Below are 24701 nucleotides of genomic sequence, written 5' to 3'. Positions count from 1 at the left end.
CATCGCTTGTCTCTATTAAAATGAGGCCGCCGGTCGATTTTAATGGCTTCCAAAAGCTTATTAAATAAGGCTTTAAAAATTTTAAAATTATAATGTCGGTACAAATTTCAGTTAATTACGTGTAAGGCTATAAATGAAAATAGTTAATGTAAGGGTGATATGCATTCCCCAATCTGAGTATGACGAAATAAATCATAAGTGTTGACTGCATAGGATTATGTTATTTGCGGAAAAGTGCAAAACGAATTTGATATTAGGCGATAAACATAACAATATTGTGCTAAAACTTCTCACAAGACATATATTCATTTCATATATTTCTAGCAAGATATAATAAGTAACCATAATATGAAAATAAATAAAAAAAAAAACAATATAGATGTAAAATTTGTAATACGAGCATATGTTACTAAAATTTTTAGAAAATTCAAAAATAACAGGCTAGAATTAATAGGACTTTTAATTAAATATTAAATCGCATTTTGATGAAGAAAGCTAGAGAAAAGCCTACGTTATTGCATTTCGAACCCGTTTGATGTAAGTAAAATAAACTCTCCTAAAAATGACCTTTCATAAAACAGATTCACGATTACAATTTGCAGCATAGTGTGCTGTTAAAGATTTTATAGCAAAATTTCACACGTCCTAAGTGCGAACAACATTATATATAAATGGAAAGTGATTTGATATCGAAGCGTAAATACATAAAATTACATCTCTCTATAATTCTAACTTTCCCACGTACAGTTCAGAGTAAATGGCAGAACGCATTAGTCCATTGAAAGTAAAGCTTCCTGAGCCGATCGAACTAATTCCAATACAGAGCATCGCAGTCATCAGTCAAGCCGAGGTAATGAAGACGTAAATGTGACGACAGTATTGTAATTAGTTGCCTTTATTGAGCTTAGATAGCATTGATTGCGCGCCATAGATTAATTAGTGAGTGTAGAGTTACTTTATGGCTACAAAGGATGAGCATCTGTGAGGCTATCATTATACCGACTCAGTTTTTTTTGTATCAGTGTCTTTATTTTATTCAATTATTACTTTTAAAATTCAAAACCTAACTGTGGGGCTTGTGTAAGATTAAAATGTTTGTTGTGACTATTTATTACTTGGTTATCCAAAAAATATTTTATAATACACTAGCTGACCCGGCAAACGTTGTTTTGCCATATAAAGTATAATTCACGCGATAGTTTTATAAGTAATAAAATATTGCCTATATTATAGCCAATACATCATTTTGTTCTATTGTCAATAGTTTTTGCAGCGCACGCAAAAATAGGTTTTCGATTTTACACCTTGTGTTACAAAATAGCAATTTTATTACGGATCCCTAATTTTGAAAAAAAACATAGCCTATAGCCTTCCTCGATAAATGGACTACCCAACCCTGAAAGAATCATTCAAATCGGACCAGTAGTACCAGAGATTAGCGCGTTCAAACAAACAAACAAACACTGCAGCTTGATAATATTAGTATAGATAATAATATCTATATTTGAAAACTTATATTTATATTTAACTAATGTTAAAGTGGTGTATGATTCTATAAGACTTAGTAAGTAATTATTTGCGTGATTTTCATAGAAATTTCGCTTACAAGTATAACAATTGTACTGGTTCCTAACTCTGGTACTCCCGTTTCATCCCTACCAATTGTGCCAATTAACACAATAATGATGATGGCGTATGTTAAACAGATAAAGATGAATTTAATAAGACATTGATTACTTAAAATTACATTATTAAAATGTCATGATAATTTAATAATAATTATAATAAAAAAAATATTTCGGAATGAATCCATATCTTTGCTAGTAATGTTTTACTTAAAAACAGCTATAGTTAGTAGGTTTTAGTTCTAAGGTGTAATATTGGTGTAAGCCACACCGACCACCCGAGCAGTTCCCTGAGTGCTTTATTATATTCCACACGTAGATCACTGTATGCCCTTTGCGTGTAATCAACCCACAGACTACAGTGGTGTAGAAAGATCTATACTGATTTCGTACACCGTTCGTTGCTATGTTATTTATACTATTATTCAGTTTCTTGCCAACACTTTTAATTTTATTTTATTGGAAAAATAATCTGTTTCTCTTAAAGTACACAAATAAGCAGGGTAAATGTTATACAATTTGTATATGACCTGACGTGCGGATTCATTGTTACACTATTGGCATTAATATGCCCTACAATAAACATTTACATAGGCTTACCTTAAAATCTTGATGATCTTTCCTCCCATTAGATAAACAAACATTTCAACATTTAAATGTTACTTGCCTTGTCTGTTGTCAGCATAATCTTTGCCTTATAATTAATCGTTGTGCCACGGTGTACACTTCCGCGATTCCAAACAGGTTCTACTTTAAGACTAAGATCTTTGAAGTACATAATATTATATTTATTATTATTAATATTACTGGTATAATTATTGTAGTGGTACATGTAAGGTATGAGGAAAATGGCGCTACATGTATATGTAAATAAATGGTAACATTTTATTATTGGTCATATTGCCATTTTGTTTTTAATTATTTTTATACAATTACTTAAAGTTATAAGTGAAAATTGTTGAATTACTTGAATTTACATATATGTAAAATGTAATCTTATATAAAATTTACTAAGTGTAGTTATACTTAGCGTAAAATTTAATAATATTCCATGATGTTAGTATATAGCAAGTGTTTAATGATCCAGATTAGCTCTCCTTACGATATACATAAGGAATGGACTGCTTCACAAGCCTCTGCCACATCAGCATCTCTCCAGCTTTAATGCGCTGTATGTGAAAGATTTAACCTAAAACCACGGTTCCACTGAGATATTAAGTGTATGGAGAAGTGAGAAAACGTTCTTCTAGGCCACATAGGTCCATGATCCGGGACTAAAACGTAGTACCCCGACGTACAGGTTTACCATCTGGACATTAAAGACTTCGTCGTTTACAAGGATCTTGACTGCCAGATGTCACTGGAGGTGTTCATCAATGTACTCCAATTGAACCACAGGCTAGTCATGGTAATCCTATCAGTTAGATTACATACACTCACCCACAACTACTACGAAATGTGAGCGACAGGACAACCTCATGAGGTGAGTGGAGTCCCTCGACGTGTAAGTTATGGAAAGTACCCAGCGGGCATAAGAAAAAAGGAATTTACTGATTCCCAGAGCTGCCGGCCAGTATCCAACGATTGCCCTGTGCTTCCCCGGGGCATAAGAGGCGACTAAGGGCATTTACCTGGGAGGCTCTCTTCGTACAGGATGCCGGCTTATGGGTATCAAAACGGCGCCTTTTTCTACCGTGAAGCTGTAATGTGTAAGCATTATTGTATTATCATCTGAAGGGCGCCGTAGCTACTAAAATTACAAAATGACAAATGACAAATGAGAATTATTATCGTATGTCATTGAGACAATAATAATAATAATAAGATAATAATTCTCATTATAAGGAATAATTGTAGTGCAACTCAGAATTTTTCGGGTTTTCAAGAATCCTGAGCGGCACTGCATTGTAATGGGCAGGGCGTATCAATTACCATCACCTGAACGCCCTGCTCGTTGTCACTTATTGTCATTAAAAATATACAATACTAGTAGTAACATAGATTTTTTCCAATTATGTTGTTATATACTGTAACTATGCCTAGTTTTCGGCTAATTAATCTGTGTAAAAGTGTCTGTATTATTATTATAATATTTCCGCCAAGTAGAAGTGGAAAAGCAATAAATATTAAATTAACAGGACAAAAACAACTAGACACTCATATAAGACTTTCAAAAAGCGATTGCACTTTTTGCTATTACCATGTTAATCATTCCAAATTTAAATAAAGTCTGTCTACAGAGAAAAATGGTAATCAGAAATGGAAAGAGTTGATTTTAACCTATTATTATTTATTTATTAAGTAAACCCATAGGTAGGTGCCTTTATTAATAGAATAGAAGAGCAAATGTCTTTATTATTATTATTTTGACTAAGGAATCCAACAAACAAGGATTGCGACTTAGAAAGGTGAGATTTATAAGGTATTTTTGTATGTAAAGTCGTTCCTCTTTAGCGGTAATCATTTAAGCACATCGAGGCTATATAAGCTTATCGACATGGAGTTGGTGCCAGTTATCTAGTGAAATTTATTCGACACACATGCAACCTCACTAATTTTGGTGTTGCTAGGAAATATATTATCGATCGTAACTGTGGTGTGTACACAGACGTAACCAACATGCTTTTAAGATGCAATAAGATTAATTAGATAATTCTACTTAATATAGTTTTGAGATTATTATAGTACAATGATTTATCATGTGTTTAATATTTTTTGACTTACTCCAAATATACTGTAGATTAAATATATTATTTGACTCTTGTGTAAGTTGTAGTGAAAATATTTATGACGAAAGGGTTTGTGGATCATATATGGGGCACACTAAAAGTTTTGCATCTCTAGCTAATCGGAACTATTTGAATTTCCAATCTTAAGTTTTTTGAAACGTTGCAACTGAGTTAATGTCGAGTGGTATTCTACCATTTGTTTACACAGGGTGTTAAAAAAAGTTCGCGAAACACGACTAAAAAGCCGCGTTATCCTAAATCATGATATCGCTTCTTCGCACACGGCCAACAAAAAGGAGTCATTTTTAGCTTCCGACAAAGTACAACTCGTCACCCATCCTACACATAGCCCCAATCTAGCACCCTGTGAGTTTTGTATTTTCCCCAAAATGATTGATGAGAGGTTTCCCTTTTTTTCCCAGTGATAGCGTTCAATCAGCACGTCGAAAACATGCCTTCAGATCTGTGGTCCTCCTGTTTTAAAAAATGGTTCCATTGCATGAAAAAATTATTAAAATGTAGAGGAGAGTATTTTAAAAGCAATAAACATAATAGTTTGGTTATTACATGTTATTTTTTTAAGTTATGCAAAACTTTTAGTGTGACCTACGTACTTCTGATGTTCAGGCTTCCCCCTTGCTTTCGATAGCCACCACCTATCAATGTGTTAAGCCAGAAGATTATGAATCCGAAACGAGCATTAATATTCAAACAAACGTTTGCAAATTACAGGGAGTCGAACCCGCTTCCTCTACCGAGCTAGTAGCAGTAACAAGGCTACATGAGTCATAAAAAATAGATTTTTCGACGGTTTTTTAGTTAAAAGTTTTTGTGTAATCTATAGTGTTACAACACGAGTAGTTTACCAACGATAACCTTGGAACTATAGAACAGAAAATAATAGAATTTATTCAACAACATATTTACCAACTGCGTTACGATATTATATTTTTTATAAAAGGCAAAAATTCACACAAACGCAAGCATTAATATAAAATTTATTATACCTCTATATGACCTACCTAACAAAAACCAATATCAAATGAGATATCTGACACTTTGTAGAATATATTATTTGGAAATAAATAATCTTAATAAATAATTTGTAATAGGATTAATTGAGTTTGAATATATTGGGGTATTATAAATGGCATGCTAATAATATTGTTGATTTTTATACAAGAACATATTATTTAGTAAATTCCACTTAATAATTTAAATATACTTTTAATATAATAAGGTACTAAGGTACTTTATATAGTTAAAGAGTACAATATATATTTACTTTAAGCTATTTCTTATTTTTTTATATGTTCACTCTGGTAAATGCTCCTTTTTATGGAAACGGAGGACAAACGAGCGTACGGGTCACCTGGTGTTAAGTGATCACCGCCGCCCACATTCTCTTGCAACACCAGAGGAATCACAGGAGCGTTGCCAGCCTTTAAGGAACCATGTACTCATTTTTTTTAAGGTTCCCATGGGTACCTTAAAAAAGAGGTATAACGATTCGACATGTCGTATCGTCCCAAAATCACCGCACAAGGAAGCTCATTCCACAGCTTTGTAGTGTTGGAAGGTGTGGTTGGCTGAAGCAGGGTTTGAAGAAACTTACCAAGCACTATTTAGCCCAGACCGAACCCCCAGTGATTATTTTCATTTTTTAATTTAAAGAAATAGGAGGGCGAAGATTTTCGTGTGACGAAGAGTTGACGGCGGCAGTTGCTCGTCCACTTAAGAACCACGAATATTTATTCACTGGGATAAAAGCATTTTATGGAAAATGTAATAAATCTATTGTGGTAGATTGGACTTCATAAAAATATTTTTTATACATTTTTATAGCATTTCAATTTTAAGCTTAATATATTTCAGGCACCCTTCGTACCATGGCAATCAGCTACTTGAAGTTCAAAATACCCGAAACTGCGTCAACATATTATACGATATTCAAAGTGGAGCGACTAGATTATGGGTACCATAACGGTGCCTATTTCTGCCGTAATGTGTAAGCATTACTGTGTTTCGGTCTGAAGGGCGCCGTAGCTAGTGAAATTACTGGGCAAAAGAGACTTATCATCTTATGTCTCAAGGTGACGAGCGCAGTTGTAGTGCCACTCAGAATTTATTGGCAGGGCATATCAATTACCATCAGCTGAACGACCTGCTCGTCTCGTCCCTCATTTTCATAAAAAAAAAGAAAACAGACGTCGGTGGTAGTGCAGTTACTTGAGTAATTCTATATTTAATGTTTCTTTTAATAGTGAATTGTATCGCGGCTCACTACGCCTTATGTCTATTTGTGATGCGCTACAACTCACATCATAATATCAGACATCCATCAATATATGACACCAATATCTGATAGTTCCGTCAATTACTTTTTTTGAAAAATCTGTCATAGGTATGACGGTGAGTGATAATAATGCTTAATTAAGAGCATAATACTTCACCTAATTTTGATAAGAAATTAATATAAATCCAGTAATTCCTACTGTCTTCAAATACGAATCAATCATAAATCCTTTCTTGATCCAGAGTATCTAAACGATCCCTATCTAGCTAGAGAATTTATACGTTTAGAGAGAGCCTCTTGCTGTTTGGCAACGCATGATAACAGGCTAGGTTTATTACTTTAGTGTGCATGACAGCTACGTCTATATACGCGATAGGTTAGTCACTTTGTTTTAGAGTGCGTGTGTTTGCTGGAAATCTAGGCTTACCCTTTTTCGACGTGCTCAATTATCTTATATCTGAATCCAGATATGATTTTCTTATTTAATATCTAAAGTTGAGTTTATTAATAAAAAAATAATACACAAATAAATGTATACACTTCTATAATAAAGTCCCAGCCACTGTTCAGGCATTATCTATAAATAAATTTAAATGTAAAGCTCTGTCGTAAATCCTATTACTCCACTGCTGAATATCTAAATGATCCGACAGCCTGGGACTGGATTGTGATCTCTTTATAGCGACAGAAATGACTGTATAATATTGTATATTTTTATTGAGCGCAAAAAAAGAATGCTGGGAGAGTTTCTTGCGCCGCTTTCTCTCTCTCAGGGCGCCATTTGTTTCCGAAGCGGTAGTAGTATCTAGTAGTTATTAGAAATGACATCAAAAAGAATTCTAAAGGAATCAATTTTGAGAAAATAAATGCCTTTTATGCCTTTAATATAAATAAATACGTACCAACACAGATGCTATCAATTCAATATCTGGATATTCGATACTGGTATTAAAAAACATGTGTAATTGCTTGAAATTAATAATTTATAAACAGCAAAGCGGGGAAATCAAATACGCATGACTTAACGGAGCGGAATATTACTGATGTTATCAACAAGAACCCTGATTTTCTTAATGCTATACATAAAAGGCATTTATTTTCTCAAAATTGATTCCTTTCGATTTCTTTTTGATGTCATTTCTAATAACTACTAGATACAACTACCGCTTCGGAAACAAATGGCGCTCTGAGAGAGAAGAAGCGGCGCAAGAAACTCTCCCAGCATTCTTTTTTTGCGCTCTTTTCAATAAAAATATGCAATAGTGTACAGTCATTTCTATCGCTATAAAATAATCACAATCTAGTCCCAGGCTGTCCGATCATTTAGATATTCAGCAGTGGAGTAATAGGATTTACGAGAGAGCCATTTTTTTATAAAACATTTAAATATATTTATAGATAATGCTTGAACAGTGGCTGGGACTTTATTATTGAAGTGTATACATTTACCCTTAAAGCTATTATGTATCTTATTATATATTATACTTTGTATTGCCATATAAAGTAATAAAAAAATTAAATACTTTACATTTTTGGGGTATAATATATAGATGTCGGCTGATTCTCAGACCTACCGAATATATTGTACATAAAATTTATCGTACTACAAATATTGTATTCGATAGCCATCTTGTAACCCTGTTGCGGATCTGTGGATGGAACAGAGTAATAGAAAAATCGTGATTAAAAAACAGGAGTTGATCGTCAAAAGGTGAAATTATGAAGTTTTATGTATTTTTCACTGTTAAGTGATAAAAAAATTGTCTAGAAAATAAAAAATAAGTATTGGGGGGTATGAAACACCCTTATCATTTAGGGGTATGACAAATAGATGTTAACGGATTCTCAGACCTATAAGAAATGCACACACAATTTCATAATATAAATCGGTTTAGGCGTTTCGGAGGAGTTTGGTAACAAACACCCTGATGCGAGAATTTTGTATATAAGATATTCGAGAGTCGTAGGTTTAGGTATTCGTCGAGCCACGAGCGAGTAAGAAGATGTTTCGGTACTCGTCTTCACTCGGGTGTTATCAGCGTGCGGTGCGTATGCAGTCGAGATCAGGCGCCGAGCGAGCAGTCAGGGAAGAACTATCGAGCGAGGCGGTTGTGTCGCACTCACATGCCGGGAACACTTCGTACTTAATACATAACATATTAAAAATAAAATTACTTTTAGTTCAACAATTATAAAGAGTAACCTAGGTAGGACCGCTCCTATTAACAGAATTGTAATTTCCTATAATAATATATTTGAAATAGCAGAATTGGACATATTTTGGAAATCTGCATCGATTTTTCAAGCAGTAAATAATATTTGCCTAATTTTAAATTTAGTTTTTTTATTTTATAGTTATATTTTTTTATATTTTTATGTAGGTAACTACTTTCTACAGTAATTTAGATAGTAAGTAAACATGGAAATTCTCTTATGTTAATAATGTTATTAAGTTTTTGTAATTTAATTAATTAATTGCATGTCGAGTTAGCCCGTAAATGGGGTATACGATGTTAAATAATATAAGTAATTAATGTGTAAATATACTATAAGGCAACACATTGTATACAACGTGGGCTTCCTTTTAAATAAATAAAAAATTATCATAAGGCTTTGTGAAGTGTACCTATCATTACGATTGTATCGTTTTTTAGGTTTAAATAACTTCATTCTCATTAACACCTATTGTCACTTACATGAGAAATTAATATTTTAACAATTAAAGTAGGTACTTAACAACAATGATTTTGGTAGGTACAGAATGCAATACAATGTTAGGCAAACAGATAAGACATAAAACAACTTACATATCTTATTGAAACATTTCACAATTATTGAGTATGTGCCTTTGAAGGCTCGCTTTGAAAGAAGTCAATGTTTTGGCATATCTTATTTCTGAGGGGCAGGTTGTTATATATCTAAACTCCTTCAAAGGTTATTATTGTCTGTTTTCCATAATTACTTATAATTATAATCCATTTATAAGACTCTGTTTTACTTGCTGTCGTGTTCCACGCCCACAAAAAAATGGAGATCCACGAAGCACCTGACTATGTGAACGGCCTTTCACCTTAATATACAAATAAAAAGCTAGATTCAAATCAAACTTAATTTATTACTTTAATTTATCAACAGATTGGAACTCAATGTAATCATACTATTGTAAATCTAATATGTAAAATTCTCATGTCGCGGTATTAGTAGTTAAACTCCTTCGAAATGACCGATTCTCATGAAATTTTGAGTGCATATTGGGTAGGTCTGAGAATCGGACAACATCTATTTTTCATCCTCCTAAATGTTAAGAGTGGTCCACGCCAGTTAATTTTTTATTTTTTTTTTATATTTTTTATAAATTTGTTTGAGTATGCGTCAGCATTAAAAAACACATACAACTTCAAATTTTCACTCATCTACAATGAACAGTTACTTTTGTATCGCGATTTTAATATCGGCAATACAACGTTTGCTGGGTCAGCTAAGTTATAAGATTTGTTTTGATTGAATAAATCCCAAAATTTGACATATTAAATTATACTAGCTGTCAATATAAAAGAAATGATGTGCCTAAGAATTCGGGAATATAAATTATTCCCCAATTCTTATATATATTTAAGGCCATCGGAATTGAATGATTTAATAATATTATGTAGTAATAAAATGCCTAATCATTTTATTACTACATAATATTATTACATTACATTTAATATCATATTTGTGTTAACATATTCTACATTACTGCATTATAATTGCCAATTTTAAAGAATTTAAATGGATTTAGTATGCTATCCTTAAGAAATAGTCATGTCATCGCGGACTTTTCTGAAGACCTATATAAGGTACAAAATTCCATTATACATTATTTTGTTATACCTTAAAGGGTTTAGCGTTTTAGTTGAAAGCTCCCAGTCGGTATATTTTTTTGCGACATATCCGACAACAATCGTTAATGTATACAGAAATGTATGCAAAAACTAATCAAACACAAGAAAACGTTGAAAAAAATTTCAGTTTAGAATTAACCTCTATTTGGAGTAATGCACGCACACTAACACAAAGTGTCATACAAATCGCGAGTGTAAGACGTAGCTTGTCACGCTACACTAATATTCCTGGCCTGTTGTTATGGGTTGTGTAACAGCAAGACACTCTATCTAGACGTTTAATTATCTAAGCTCTACATATTACGTCTCAAAGTGAACTTCGCAATTACGCGGCCGCTCAGAATTTTGTGTTTTTTCAGAGCCTGAGCGGCACTGCATTATAATGACTTATATCCTAGGCTCACGTTATGCTCGGACTTTCCCTGCAAGATCGAATCAGAAATGTGGAGATCTGTAGGAGAACCAAAGTATACCGACATAGCCCAGATGGTTGCGAAATAAAGTGGCAATGGGCAGGGCACTTAGCTCCGGCCGGTGGGACAGCAAAGTCCTCGAATAGCGAGAAGTCCACGAACCGGAAGTAATAGTGTTGGTAGACAAGATGGACCAACGATCAGATCAATATCGGGTTAAATAAAACAATGTTATTGTTTGTTTCAGTTAGAACCTAAGTGACCTTCGGTATATATTATTAAATTGTTAAAGTCAATTATTTTTATTTATTATGCTTAGAAAACTTTATCGAATTATAATTCTTAAATTAGTTTCATCGGTATGGAATTAGATTAAGTTACCCCCTGGGGTATGTTTATATACTACCTTTGTAAAAAATTATAAACTAAAGCATATTTTAATAAACTCTATACTCATCTAAGATACTGGCACATAAATTTGTTTTTATTAATCTATTCTAATCCTATTAAGGCAACTATTAACACATTATGGTTAATTTTAAATTTAATTGTATACAGTTTTGGTTTTTTGTTAGTCATGGTTGTGCCTTCCCGTGGTGAGGTTGTTCTATCTGAAGGCATTTCATGTTCATTTAATGTCTCAATATCGTTATATATCTCAATATAGTTGATCTTCTGACCTTTCGATTGGATGTGTTTTATTTCAATTTATTTGTTAATTGATCCCATTTGAAGTCATTATAATACACTAAAATTCTTGTTTTTTACATAGAACTTTCGTTGAGATATTTTTATGTATTAAAAATGTAAATTTTATAATTTTTATGTATTTAAAATGAAAGTTTTTTGTCGATTGAATCGTATTACTCGAGGGTAAAGATTTAATTTGATTTGGAATTAAAATGGACGACTCAGTTATGACATAATAATATATTCCTTCACTAGGGATTTAACACGGGTACAATAAGAAAGAAAGAAAAAATGTTTATTGACGTCATTATACATTCTGATAATAGTTCTTAAAGTTATACTAATCTAATTATGATCGAATGACGCCAATGGGCCCCCAACTCAGCATAGTTGTGGTTTCGAAAGAATCCACAACGCTGGACTTCCGTGGAAACCCAGAGAGCGCTACTAACGCACAGTCCTGTCACACGAAGGTGTACAAACTATTAATTCTCTATGAGCACAAAGCACAAAAAATTGTGAAACTCGTATCTAAAATTAAAACTAACATATAATAATCATTACTTAAGTAAGTAATATAAAGATAAACTAGTTACCACTGACTATGAAGTGAACAGAAATTGAAACTCTAACTTAAATATTAATTATTTTATCAGGCTGACAAATATCAATTAAAGTATCAAGTGTGCTAATCATTGGTTAACCCGTAAGTTTACGTGCGAATTTCACGACGTTTAAAGTTGCCAATTAGCATGTTTACTTGACTGTTAAACATACATGTCCAAACCAAATGATTGCGAAACTGAAGTGACAGCGGGCAGGAACAAATTGCTGGTGGGGCAGTAAAGTTTTCAAATGGCGACCACGTACCGGAAGACGCAGTGTGAGTATGCTCCCCAGAATACGGACCGATGATCTGGTCAAGATAACCGGAATACATTGGGTGAGGGCAGCGCATGACCGATCGTCACGTCGTGTAGATCTTTGGGAGAGGCCTTTGTCCAGCAGTGGACGTCCAGCCGATGAAACAAACATGTATACAATAGTTGTTTATGCTTGCTTTCTTATGAGAAAATGTAGAGATGAGCAATACAAATACTTATGAACCAAATGGTTATTAATCCGCTTTGCCGAATATAATATAGAACTGCTTCATAATCACAAAATTCTGAACAGCACCGCAAATATGCTCGTCACTTTGAGACATAAAGTATTTAGTATCATTAATAAGTCCAGTCCAGTTACGGCGCACTTCACACCGAAACACAAATAGTGCTCTTACAAACTACATACTAGAGAGCCCAAATCGACGCACGCACACATACATGATTTACACGACTGCTAAGTAATCTTGGAAAGACAAAACTATTGCACGCCACGCCGTACGCCAAGACTGTCCGAGAATGCGTCGTGCCGTCCGCGTCGTAATTTTTATAGATAAATGATTCAAAATGCATTTCTTTAATTTGATTTTTTAGATCATTCATCAAAACACAATAATATCTCTCTTATTAGTTGCTATTCTTTCGCTTTTACCTCTATCAATAATAAAAATTACATATTAAAACCATCAAAAATAATAAAATAATGCTACTTCCAATAATGACATTTCCGTCAATATAGCATACAAACATAACACAATTTTAAGGACGTTAAAAGACGCGCTTTTTATTTCTTAAGCTATTTACTTAGCCAATGAATAATTTAACTCGTAGCATTCTCGTTACTTGTGAAATGACCAGTGGGAGGCTCCTTTGCACAAGATGCCGGCTAGATTATGGGTTCCACAACGGCGCGTATTTCTGTCGTGAAGCAGTATTGTGTTTAAGTCTGAAGGGTGCCTTAGCTAGTGAACTTAAGCAAATGAGACTTGACATCTATGTCTCAAGGTGACGAGCGTAGTTATAGTGCCGCTCAGAATTTTTGGGGTTTTCAATAATGCTGAACGGCACTGCATTGTAATGGGCACGGCGTATAAATTACCATCAGTTGTACGTCCTGCTCGTCACGTCCTTTATTTCCATAAAATACCATAATATATACAAGTGTCCAATGATTTATAATATGTATAGAACGTGCGGCAAAATCTATTTTTGTTTCGTCTTCTACATATAATAAATAATTGTTACTAGTTTACATAAAATTTAATTTGCACAAGAAATATATTTTTAAATAACCTATCCTTCCTCAGTCACTAAAAATGATTGTATAAATTTCATTTAACAAATAGTTTAACTACAAAACATTGTTCAATAACTGCAATTGAAAACTTATATCAAAATCGTGTGCAATCTTTACCTCATTACAATAAGTGTCATTTTTAAATGAATTTACGAGCGATCGAACGCAAAAACTATAGCAAGTTATATACATACATTGCCGTGTTAAATTCCATTTTGTATAATTAGTTGCGCATCACCAATGGAAAATGTATAATAAAATACTTGAAACACAACAAGTGTTGCTTCGAGTGACTGTTTATTTAATACATCCTCGATTGCGGTAAATTAAAAGTGTAAAAATTGTAAGGCTGCGTTACAATTTTAGTATTTTTATTTTGCTGTTACTTTAATTGAAGACTGAATGTGTAACCGACTTCAAGAAAGGAGGAGGTTCTCAATTCGTGGGTATGTTTTTTTTATGTTTGTTACCTGATAACTTTTGAGTGGGTGAACCGATTTTGATCTTTCTTTTTTTATTTGAAAGTGTATAATATACAATAGATATAATATGCACTAAAAAGTATAAAAATAATCGCATATTCTCAGAAAATATAATTAATTAATGTAATTCTAGTTACGATTATTGTCATTTTTGGAGTTGATGTCAGTCCAGGTAGTTTTGTAAGTACAGACGTGAGGTATATAGGTGAGATGTGCTTGAGTCGCCCGCGCGACGTGAGGAGGCGAGAGCGGGGCTGCGGCGAGAGGACACCGATTCCAAAAATAACAATAATCTCAACTAGAATTAGATAAATTAATTAGATTGTCTAAGAATATGCAATTATTTTTATACTTTTTAGTGCATATCTTTTATTTTGGAATAGTGTTTTTGAAGTCGGTTGTTTTTTTGTTAAAATTTTTGAGTTAGCTAGTGGCTAAGATATTCAAAATACTAAGGATAAATTTCAAAGCGTGACTGACTTTATACGACTTGTCTTTCCTTTCCTTTTTTAAATATCTGAATAGATTTTCTCCTCTCTTGCAAGCTTTGTTACAAACAAGACTAGTAAACGCTAGTATTTTGTATTTCTATGGTAGTTACTGCTCGATACTGTAATCCCAAAATGCTTAGCTTCTGTTGTTATTTAAATATTTTTAATGTTTTTAAAGATTCACTCAATTGCCTCATGCACTCGCTTTCATTTTACTAAAGAGAAAGAAGAAGATTTCCAAAGAAGTATTAATATATTTCTTAAAATTTTAAAGGTATCTATATCATATAATCCGGGAAATTCTGTGTAAGGAAGGGACTTTCATTCCATACTTTAGTATGACGAAAGTTCCAAGAAAACTGCACTGTAAAGGATGCCACACATCCCTATTATGAGGTCGATATTTAAGTTTACTTACTTAAAATTCCTAATAAGTTATTTATTGAAAAGACCAACAACATAAATGTTACCAAATACTCTTAATAATTGGTGTAGATATAACAGCCAGGTACTAATGAATATTCAACTTAATTTAACATAATAATATTTGTGTAGTTTAAAAATCATTATATTAATAACCATATTATTCGTATGAATGCAAATGTAATATATATCTATTATTTTAATGTGTTATCACCGTTTATTTTGTTATTTCAACATCTCAATGTAAACACGCCACTACTTTCCATATTCATAGCATAAAGTCAAGGCATTTGCAATTGATACGTGATGATCATATCCTGTAATAAAAAATGGTTCATTATTAGTTTAACATTGACAATATATTAATAATTAGTTTACCTTAAGGTTTTCAAGGTAAAGGCTGAGCACCTGTTTCATATTGTTCTAGTTGATATTATCAGGTAATATTTTTACCTTGCATTTATTTAAGTAATGTTATCCAAATACAAAAAATATGATGTCGCATTTCTTAATGAAAGTCAAAATCTTTGAAACATATTTGAAAAATATCCACCTTCACGCGACATGTGGCGTTCCTCAACAGTGCAGTTTTCAAGGACCTTTCTTCCACGTACAATCAAGCAGTGGATTAAAATTCCTTGTGTGGTGTTTACAGGACGATAGGACATGGGTACCATTAACAAAAGCACATACACCTTCCTTAAACGCCGGTTGGTGTTATAAGCGAAAGTGGGTGCCTGTGATCAGTTACCATAACACACACTTAATCACTATATTATACTACGCTCTATGCCAGTCACAGTACACTTCTAATTAAACTAGAAAGGGCCCAACGTGCAATATTAAAAACAGCATACAATAAGCCGTGGCGATATTCAACAGACTCCCTCTACTCACAGCTAAACCATCTTCGAATACGACAATTATTTATCTCCTCTACATTACTAAAATTCCACAAAACTGCAAAAAAACAGGCACGTGTTTCTAATAGGGCGCTAATATGGGATCGCTCAAGAGTGTTTTCCTCCTTTGCTCGAAGAACATATTATTTCCTGGGGCCTTACCTGTACAGTAAATTATACAAACAAAATAGGAGTTCTATAGATAAGACCAAACGCAGTTGTAAAAAAGTAATATTTGATTAGTTAAAAGTTTTAAATTACAATGATACAGAAAAGCTTATAAATGTACTGAACTAAAAAACAATAATTTTAATTATTATACCAACGTTAGCAATTTTCTTTTCTTACTTAGCACAAACACATACACACACACACATACTTCCATACACATACATACACGCAAATCTATTTTATTTTTATTTTGTACTAGTATACGGGAAGAGACTGGACCTCACGACACAGGGAATCCTAGTGTGAGGCCAGAATACTTGCAAAATTAAAGTTACTTACTTTAAACCAACGTATACTTTGTAACAGATATTTTGTAAATCTATGTAACTAATATGGTACTTCAATAAATAATTCTTATTCTTCTTATTCTTAAAAAATGAGCGATGCATTTTAAACGCTGCAAAAGAACATAATATTCATGTGAATTTTAGTTATTGCACTACACAAAATGTAAATTACTACTAAAAAATAAAAGGCGGCGATCGGCGTTGTCATGGCAACATATTTATTTTGTTAGAAAAATAATGAAATCAAATAAAATTTTATAAGGTTAACATAAGGTTTCATCAGTTTCCAAGAAGAAGACGGTACCCGCGCGGATGCCAAGTTAGTAATCTCAGCCTCTGTTAGTTATGCGAGATTAAATTAATAAACACGAAAAAAGAGTCGGCTTCTACCTAACGAATACTATGAATGTTCCCAAGTTCCTTTTTTTTATGTCTGCCCAACTATCCCTAACATCATCATCATCATCAGCCGGAAGACGCCCACTGTAAAGACCTCCCTCAAAGATTTCCATGACGTTCGGTCCTGCGCTGCCCTCATCCAACGTATTGCGGCAATCTTGACAAGATCGTCGGTCCATCTTGTAGGGGGCTACCAACACTACGTCTTCCAGTCTATCCCTAACCGATCCTCAATATCCATTTCATTGGTCTAATTTACATGCACCCAAGCGTAGCCAGCGGTGGCTGTTCTTATAACACGTATTATTCTTTTCCATCAGCTCTTTAGAGACTTTATTTATTGGGAAACTGCACGCTTAATAGCTTAAATTAACTAGAGAAGCTTTATTAAGTTCTTTTAAGCACATAACTTACATAAAATGTTCTCGAATTAAATTGATTAACAGTAATCATACAATGAGTAAAAACTTGCTCCAATTCCAGCTGTCTATTCCGAAGACGTCTGTATAAATCACGGCCATTTTCGGCTGTTGCGACATAATTTTTTAGTCGGAGGTGTAATCTCAATTAGGGCGATGTGTTTACTCGTTAAAGTTCTACCCGTGAACTTAAGATATTTGATTGTATATTCAAGTACATAATATAAATTGCATGAAGAATAAATTATTTACTAAATTAAAAAAAAAAAAACGACGAGGAATCACTTATAGGATATCCGTCTCAAATAGAATAAATTTAAACCTGTTGATTTTTTGAGATCATAAGAGCAATAGAAAGGGATCGTTGCGTAGAGACATCGCTTCATTGTGTGTCCTCTACCGCATTTATCATTGGGAGTGTTCCGAAGAGCTGTTTCACCTGATTCCTGCCGCCGAATTCCACCTTCGCACGACACGCCACAAGTTAGAATGTCATCCCCACTATCTGGATGTGTGGCGGTCCTCCACAGTGCGGTTTTCAAGGAGCTTTCTTGCACGTACTACAAAGCTGTGGAATGAACTTCCTTGTGCGGTGTTTCCGGGACGATACGAAATGGGTACCTTCAAAAAAAGCGCGTACACCTTTCTTAAAGGCCGGCAAAGCTCCTGTGATTCCTCTGGTGTTGCAAGAGAATGTGGGCGGCGGTGATCACTTAACACCAGGTGACCCGTACGATCGTTTGTCCTCTTTTGCCAAAAAAATGCGCGTAAATGTCGGCAGTATTTTCACAGCATAGTTACAAGTAAAATAGAAACGGGATGATTGGCGAATGCGTGTAAATGGCATAGGCGGTGGTATTTTTACACCGTAGCTACAAGTGACATAGAAATAGGATGATTGGCGAATGCGTGTAAATGGCATAGGCGCTGGTATTTTTACACCGTAGCTACAAGTGAAACAGAAACGGGATGATTGGCGAATGCGTTTAAATGGCGTAGTCGTCGGTATTTTTACACCGTAGGTGCAAGTGAAATAGAAACAGGGTAGTTGGCAAATGCGTGGAAATGGTGTAGTCTGCGGTAATTTTACACGGAAGCTTCAGGTGGAGAAAAAACGTTATGATTGGCGAATGCGTATAAATGGAGTAGTCGTCGATATGTTTACACCTTAGCTAAATGTGAAATAGAAATGGGATGATTGGCCAATGCGTGTGAATTGTGTAGTCAGCGGTATTATTACAACCTTGTTATAGGTGCAATAGGAGCTGGATGATTAGCGAATGCGTTAAATTGCGTAGTCGGCGTTATTCTCATAGCATGAGCATAAAAGACATAGTCAGCGGTAGCTTTTTCAAAGTAGTTACAGCTGCAGTAGAAACTGAATTCACGGACTTGTGGATTCACGGAAGTAAGCCCTTGTCCATCCGATACTTAAAAGGTGATATGTCGCATTCGGATAACTACACTACTACTGATGCTGATTACATTCTCTTCAAAGTCATGGATTCACAATAAACTGGCAGTTTTTCGTAGACTTAACCCAGAAACCAAAAAGAACATTAGTTGATCAAAGACCAACAAAATACGGTTTTCAAGGAATTGTCTGCCACGCACAACCAATCAGCGGAATGAAATTCCTTGTACTGTATTCTCAGGACGGTACGAAATGGGTACGTTCAAAAAAGCGCATACACCTAAAAGTCAGGCAACACTCCAGTCATTCCTTTGATGTTGCAAGAAAGTATGCGCGGTGTGATAATTTCCCTTCAGGTTACCCGTACGCACGTTTTCTCTCCCTTAGTTTTTTTAACTTGATATTGGTAATGAGAGTTAACCCTTTTGCGTACCCTCAATGGTCTTTATAGAGAACGTAAGAATGAATGAGGGTAGGTAGGTAGGGGCTTAAAATTTTTTCATTATGTCGGATCACAAGTAAATGAAAATTTAAGTATATTGACGATAATATGTCACAAAGCTTCCTAACTTAGCACTTTGGTTAGTTGCGTGTGACCACAGTACCATATTCTAGAAAACTTCTTGCATGTACAATTATACTTTGGAATGTGACATATATGACACTACCTTGGAGATCGATGGCGTTTCAATTTTTCATTTCAATTCCGATGGTAACATTATACCATCAAAAAGTTTTTTCTCTTATATTTTAATTGTGTTATTATACGATGATAATATAATAATGTTTTATATTAATTTAGAGACATTGATCTATGCTAACCTTGTGGAAACCTTTAAAGAGGGTTTAGAACTTTTTCACTACCTTTCAATCAATCATTGTTTTCGTTATTTCCTTAAAATTTATTAACGTTACTATGTAACTACTATAACTATACTATGCTATATAATAATATAACTTTGGAACATTCTTTCAAAATAACTGTTGAAAATTATTGTTTATGTGAAAAATATAACATTCATATAAATTTTATTGTAACGAAATTTTATTTGGAAAAAGAAGAAGCCTACTGGTTTTTTTGCGCCCGTTCGTACGTTGCGCAGATTTGAGGATAGATTTTCGAATGGTTGGTAGTTTATTACGTATAAAATTTATTTATTTATTTAAATACGTAATTTGATACAATTCTTTCCAAAGTATGAGAAAAGTTACATTACAAAGAAATTACATTTACATACACAAGTAATTATATTTTTAATAAAATATATTCAGAATCGTGGCTTTGCAATTGGTTAACTAAATCTTTTTGTAAACAGTTGTATAACAAAGAATTGCCATATTAATACCGTAGGTAAATCAACACCCACAATGACTTTGACGATCCAAATAGCCCCGTGGTTAGTGATCGTGCCTAGTCAGCTAGATATCCCGGGTTTGAATCCCGGTAGGTTGAAACATCTATATGATGAATATGAATGTTTGGTAAAGTCATGGATGGTTATATGTATTTATGTGTGCTTAAGTAATTATATCGTTTTAAATATATAGTTGTCTTGCACCCATAGTAGAGGCTATGACTAGTTTAGAGGCAACCCAATTTGTGTAACAATAGTTACAGTTCGTTTAAAATATAATTTGCTTACTATTTGATATAGTAGGTACTAGCAAATAGTCAATCGCATATACACCACCAATATATATTACTAATTATAAGACGAGTAATTACATATACTAACAGAACCTTATCAAACAGTTTAACTATGAGCTCTAAAACACCTAACCGGCACATAATTTGTGCCTCAAACAGCCAGTTAATTAAGTTCAAACACAACGTAGTAATTATAGTGCGAGTAAGCTGAAGTGCTCGCAAATTTTAGTCCCATATTAAGCTAGCTATTTGCGTACATGTTACTAAACTATCACCTTGGCTTTGCATGGTAAGGAATTTATTTAGCACATGTGTAGCCGACTGTACTGCGCGAAATAATCCGTAATACTCATTACAAGTACTAACGAGCTACATTTCTTTCGCGCGGCTGTATCGGGAAATAACCGAAACACGGACGTTACCAAAAAAAAATTATTTGTGTGAATGACAATCAAAAACTATTGTTGATAGCGCACGAGATTACCGCTCTTATTTCTATTGTAATATAGACTACATTTGGCTTAATAATTTAGGTGTCAGATTGAGAATTTATAAAGTTAATAATATCAATTAAATCTTTTAAGGTTTTATTGTACGCGAGCCTTATTAGGATAAGCGTACAGTTATGCGTTAACAAATGGGAGCGTTTCTTTTTGTCGGCATTTATGATCATGTTATTATATTAAATTATAATCTGGCTCGTTGAATATTATAATTAAAAATTACGAGTTACGAGAATATGGACGCGTTCTTGTTAATGATTGTCGAGTGTGCTTGAAATTCTTATTTGACCACATTTAATTTTTAGCAAGAATTATCACAAAGTGATATTTAAAGTTTATTTTAACAGTATATTGTTTATTGTCATACATATTTTACTTCTGTTAAGTCGTATATATAATTTTTGTATATTTATTTGTTTGCGTCATGAACTTAATGTTTTACCTTTTATTTGCAATGCTAATGAATTTCAATTGATTTTGAATAATGTACTTATTTGCTTTTTTTATAATAATGTTATTTGCGCATATAATTGAGGTAGCACTTGTTATTTTGTCTATTTTTTTGCATGAATTAGTGTATACTTTGTTGGTGCAATAAATAAATAACATAGCTTCTAAATTTAATAGCTACTGCATTGCTCTTATTATTTTTTTTATCTTATCTCTCCCTTATTTTATCAATACGTTTTTGGAAGCATGAAAGTAAAGCTCAAAAATGGACAATCTTAATATCTTTACAGGTATATCAGTCACAGTTAAGAACGTCGAGCAAAAGAAATAAAAGAGCAAAAGAGCGAAAGTACGAACATGATTCGGTATTCGTCGTAGCTCGGGTGTGATCGGCGTGAGGTGCAAGTGCGGGCGAGAGCGGGCGCCGGGTGAACGCCGAGCAGGCAGTCAGGGATGAACTATCGTGCGAGGCGGTTGTGCCGCAAGGCGCATGCAGGTAGCACCACGTTTTTAATGCTTAATCATAAGGTTTTATGTAGTTTACCTACCGTTACGATTGTAAAGTTTGTTGCTAATAATGATACAGTGTATTTAAAGACTATGTTTTACTTTCTGTCATGTTCAAACGCCTACAAATGGACAACCACGAAGATGTGACTGCCCTTGCTCTGTCATATCAATACAAACTGATGATGATGTTAATATTATTACTAAAGTAAGGGAAAAACATGTCCCTTAATAGCAATTAATCACTCAAATTTTAATCGCTTGTAAGCTAAATGGCAATATCCAAAAATATGTATTTGGATGGAAAATAGGGTTCTTTTTTCTTTATCTCTTGTAATACTCTCAACATCATTGAAAACGAAACGGCGTAATAAATTCAAAACTTAGTCACATCTTCAAATATTTTTAAATAAATATAATAGAATCTTAAGAAAATAATAAATAATTGGTGATTATAAACGCATACTTAACACACCAAAAAATCATTAAATTCACATCGTTACGCTCATCATCATCATCATCAGCCGTAAGACGTCTACTGCTGGACAAAGCTCTTCCCGCAAAGATTTCCACGATGATCGGACCTGCGCTGCCCTCATCCAACGGATTCCGGTGACCTTGACCAGATCGTCGGTCCATCTTGTGGGGGGCCTCCCAACACTGCGTCTTCTGGTACGTGGTTGCCATTCGGGGATTTTACTGCCCCAACGGCCATCTGTTCGTCGAAATATGTGCCCTGCCCACTGCCACTTCTGTTTCGCAATCATTTGGACTATGGCGCTAACTTTGGTTCTCCTACGGATCTCCTCATTTCTGATTCGATCTCGCAGGGAAAGTCCGAGCATAGCCCTCTCCATTTCCCTCTAGCGCCCACGAGCTTTCTCCTAAGGCCCATAGTTAGCGACCACGTCTGTGTACCGTAAGTCATCACTGGCAAAACACACTGGTTGAAAAGCTTCGTCTCCAGACACTGTGGTATTTGGGACGAGAAGATTTTACGGAGCTTCCCGAACGCTGCCTATCCGAGTAGGATTGGACGAGTGACCTCTTTTATCAGTATCAATTTCACATCAGTATAAGTTTTGTATTAGATATTTGTATTAAAGTGTACAACTAAGTTTTAGCATTAATTTTGCCAAGTTAACGTACATATAATTCCGTTGTAAAAGTGGTAGAAGAAGTGATGTCTACACAACACCAGTTCAATGCGATCGAGCAGATCACAGAGAACTGGATCCTCGGCAGTTTGAGCAGCTCTGTGTTGGTCGCGGTCAAATGGTTAGAAATGATACCGGCGCGGTGATAGTGACAGCAATACTCTCCATATGGGGCCGCTATATGGCTCCATACCTGTGCTTTGTAGAACGCTAGAATGTGGGCTGTTTTCAAGTATTGTGTCGATATATTTATAAACCCCAGTTTATTCAAAGCCATTTGAGTAATACGTAGCACTTAACTTACCTTTAGTATGGTCTGTCCTGCTTATAAATTTAAGCCAGTTACCCACGCAAATACAAAAATGCTAGAACAGCTACTAAACGAACAAGAATGACTCAATGCATTCTCATGGTTTGACCCAATAAGATGATAGACTGCACCCAAGCCTCCCCATCACACTACATACCTGTTGTATGCAGTGTATATACTTCTCTACTTCCATATTTTCGTCGTTCCTTGGAATGTGATATTAAGAAAAAAGTCACGTCAAACAGACAGTCAAATATTACCTGTACATATTTTCAATATAGATTAAGCCTTCAAGCTCCTACTAAGACTAATCTAATCTATTGCATTTCGTCTTAACGTGATGAACGCAATGGTGACACTGCTCAGCACTGCATTTTCACGAATCCTTCGGCTTCGAACGGCTCATCACTTCTTTTGATAAAAAAACAAAAATCCACTTTATTGCACTAAATCACCATAAAATTATGGTAGCAAAATTAGGCTCCCTTAACGCTATTCAGTGATCTCTTCCAGGTTAAAGGTATGGAGATTTTATTTATAACTTGATTTATGGCAATATATTAACAGATTATAGGATATATATACACACTCATTAATAATACAACTTCCATTTATTCTGTTAGATATGCGCTCAAAATTGAACTGCATTGTAATGGAAAAGGCGTATCACTTACAATTACGTCTCACTCGTCTTGTCATTCGTCTTTCATAAAAACCAATAGGTTTATAGTATACATAATATAAACTAAATACTCGTAACTTTCATATACTTTAACGACTCTCATAGGACATTGCACGACAATATCAATAATCGAACGCTGAACAATCCAGAATAATTAAGGAGCATTTCATTTTCTAAACCGAACACCTGTAGTTAACAGCAGCAACTTACTAATTATGTCATTAGTACGTTTTTACCGTTTCCACTTTTATATCTTTATGAATAGAGACTACGCGTTTGTACTGTACTGTGTCTAATTAATTTAAATTCCTTTTAAAAACAGATCGATACTTAGCTGTGATATACTCTTGGATTGATTTCAAACATTTCAAAGGATTCTATTGAAAGTTGTACCAGAGCACTAATCTAGCAGTGAAGCCGTAACTCTTTTATAAAACCATCGTAGCCGTGTCAAGTTATATTGAAATGTCATGAAACAAACTTTCCATATTATTCTTGATATAAAATAAAAACTTTATGAGAATCCACATTCAAACGAAAACACATAAAATATGGTGGTAATTACAACCAGAAATCTC

Source organism: Leptidea sinapis, chromosome 41 (assembly GCF_905404315.1).
Source record: "Leptidea sinapis chromosome 41, ilLepSina1.1, whole genome shotgun sequence".
NCBI classification, from domain to species: domain Eukaryota; kingdom Metazoa; phylum Arthropoda; class Insecta; order Lepidoptera; family Pieridae; genus Leptidea; species Leptidea sinapis.
The sequence above is the reverse complement of the archived record's forward strand: the minus strand, read 5'-3'. Positions refer to the sequence as shown.